Below are 3,220 nucleotides of genomic sequence, written 5' to 3' on the forward strand. Positions count from 1 at the left end.
ATGGCTTTGAGACATATTACATGTTGATCAGTTGTGTATTTAAACAATTCTAATCCCATTTCGCAGTGAATGTGGAATAAATATATCTCATGACCTGTTTCATCTTTGCGTGTCACCTACTCTTGTGTCTGTTGCCTAGACCTTCCAACACCATTGAGCTCTCCATTCTTACATTAGGCATCTCCTATTATGTCTTTTATTGCTACAGGCATTCTTCCTCTTAGTTGGGTGTGGAGACCTCTATTCTATGGTGGGATTACTTTGCCCTTTTAAAAGAGAACTTCAATGGTTTTTCCTTTTTGTTTGCTATTGCTTAAATGGTGACCCTGCTTTATCTTATCCCTTTAAAATTTGAATGCATGGATGATGCCTAAGACAATTGTTGATGTCCTCTTTAATTGATTGCTTGGATGCTTCTGCACACCCTTGCTTGCATCACTCTATTTTTCTTTGATGCTTCTTCATGCTCATAACTAGTGCCTTCATGGATCTATATACTCTCTGACCACTCTACCAACACTTGCATGAATTCCTCTTTATGAGTGTTATTTCCATGCATTGGAAGCCTTCTTAACTTGCATTGACATTTTCTTCTTTCGCTTTGACTATGCATGGAGGCTTTTTTTGTCATTTCCATTGGATGCATGCGGCTGCCCTGTTCCTTTCTTCCTCTATGGGTTTCCTTCAATGTGGTAGATTTCTCATGCTTTTGGCATGAGATGTTCTCTTGCTGCAGTACATTGCTTGACTCCCCTATTATTTGACTCCTCCCCTGCATTGTTGTACCCTTCTAACATTTACTCTTATTTCTCTTTGGAGTTGACTATTAGCTACTTCTTCCTTGTTTATGCATGGGCTCTCATTCTTGTTCCTTAATCTCCTTACTACTTAACGTGGGGTTTGTTCCCTAATAGCATGTGGACTACTTCCTTCTCATTGCTAGTTGTTTCCTTTATGCCACCTCATATCTCCTTTTGAAGTATTAATGTCATCAATTTCCTTATTGAATTTTGCATTGACATCAATAGAAAATATATCTAAAATTAGAGTTATTGCCTCTTCTACTATTTTCTCTATTGATTCCAATGCCCCAGCAATGATTGTTGTTTCATCATATGTCAATTCTCCACCTTTTCCTACCTCATTCCCATGAAAATCCACCAATGTTTTCAACTTAGCCCTCTGAAAGATAGTAGTGTGTCCTTCTCCCAGCAAGAAATCCAAGAGCTTACTTATTGGCCATGAAACTGGAAAGTAGACCCAAACAAGTACATGAACAAAAGGTGCCATTGTAGCACCAAATGCTAAACCATAGCAAGAACAAATGGATAGAGGTATAATCTCTCCAAATAAGAGAATAAGAGTCATAAATATTAAAACAACCAGCCATCTGAGAAAATAGGAAGTCCATCTATAGAAAAAGTATTGCATATTAGAAGTGTACAGAACAATAAATGTTGTTTTTTCACCACAGGCATAATTTTAGATGGAGCCCATCCTACATAGACCATAGTATAAGGTAAGCTGAGTACACCAGCACTGACCATAGCAGTGACATTGTGGAATATAGAGTACCACAATGTGCTACTTCATGGAGATGATGCTCCTTCATGATAGCAAATATTAGTATTTCTGAAGATAATCTTTCAATCATTAGGATGTAAAAAATACATAAAATGACAAAAGACAATAAAGAAAAGCCTGGGAAACACATTACCTTTCTCAGCAAAAATTGATAGAGAAAATATAACTTCCTTGTAAGAAATTTCATTGTCTTGAAGTTCTATCCAATATTTCCTCCAATTCTATTAGTTTGACACGATTCAGTCAGACCCCAAAGCGGGTCTGACTAATTTTTTTTGCGTTTCCAAACAACTAATAATTGTAACTAATCCATTCAACCCCTGATACTGATCAAAATAAAATTCAATCAATGGATCAATATTTGAAACTCATTTTATCATTATTCTGCAAACAATCAATTCAATGCCAGTGGGTCCTTTGGTTGGCTTTAAAAAACTGACCCAAACACATGACTGGGCTCTAAAATCAAACACATTGATTCTCTATTTTGCATACTTGCACTTTGTCAAATCTTATCTCATGATGAATTCAGGGTCAAAAGATATTGACCGTCAAAGTTGACCTCTTAGAACTACCTACAAGAAAATATGTCAAAAAACACAAATCGCATACGAAATTGGCTTTGAAAACTGGGCAAACAGACACTTGGGGAGACAAAAATTGGGGCATTGGTTCTCTATCATGAGGAGAGTATGGATTTGTGATTTGAGCTCATGATGAATAACTGGGTGCAAATGGAGAGTGGTCAAAGTGGGCTACTTGGATTTTATAGATTGAAACAATGGAAGAAAAGCAATTTTTTGCAAATGGAATGGACCTAGAAAAGTGTGCAAATGGATTCATCATGTCTTAAAAACTAACACACTTGGAGAATTTTCAGAGTACAACATAGTGGTACAATCCATTTGATCTAGGAAATCATGGATCTCAAGTTATAACGTCATGAACAAGAGTACCAAATAATTTGCAAATATTGACACTAGTAAAAAGATAGAAATTTTGTTTGGAATTGTGTTTGAAAACTGATCAAACGGATTTTTCATAAGTTGAAACTTGAAACATAACAAGTCTCTGATGTCTATAATGCATCACAAAAGGAATTTCAACATTTGGGTCAACTGGTCAAAAGTTATAACTCGTCAAAAAGGGCTTCCCAAAATTATGTGCAATGTGCATCAACATGAAAATAGTAAACTACCAACTTTGAGGGTTTCAAAAACTAGTCAAACAGACTCGAAACGACTCAGAATTTGAAATGTGGGTTTTTGGGTATGGACACTAGACACTCCCAAAGCAGAAAGTCACAAAACATTTTTGGGTGTGAGATATTCACTTGCAAACAAGGCCTCCTGTTGCTGCTTGACACTTAGGGTAAAATGTAGATTTGAAATTTCCTCAAAATGATACTTCACAGAATGGCTTAGAATGGCAATTTAACTTCATGGAACAAGTAGATGAACTAAAAGGAAAGTGTTAGAAGCATTGAACACCTCTTCGGCCTCAAAAGTATGACTAGGTACATGCAGATTTAAAAGCATTTATAGGGCTCAATTTTCTCAACAATGCTCAAAATTTAGGCTACAATTTTGAATGCCAACAGTGGCTCTATCTAGGGATGCATCTCCCTTGTGGGCAT

General features: G+C 36.4%; 1 pseudogene; it reads right to left on the minus strand.

Moving 5' to 3' along the window:
* Nucleotides 1-939: 939 nt before the first annotated feature.
* Nucleotides 940-1,547, minus strand: LOC149538067 (DUF21 domain-containing protein At2g14520 pseudogene; annotated as a pseudogene).
* Between the last annotated feature and the right edge of the window lie 1,673 nt (nt 1,548-3,220).

Source organism: Cupressus sempervirens, chromosome 9 (genome assembly GCF_028749045.1).
Source record: "Cupressus sempervirens isolate cs-2001-9-10 chromosome 9, ASM2874904v1, whole genome shotgun sequence".
Lineage (NCBI taxonomy): Eukaryota > Viridiplantae > Streptophyta > Pinopsida > Cupressales > Cupressaceae > Cupressus > Cupressus sempervirens.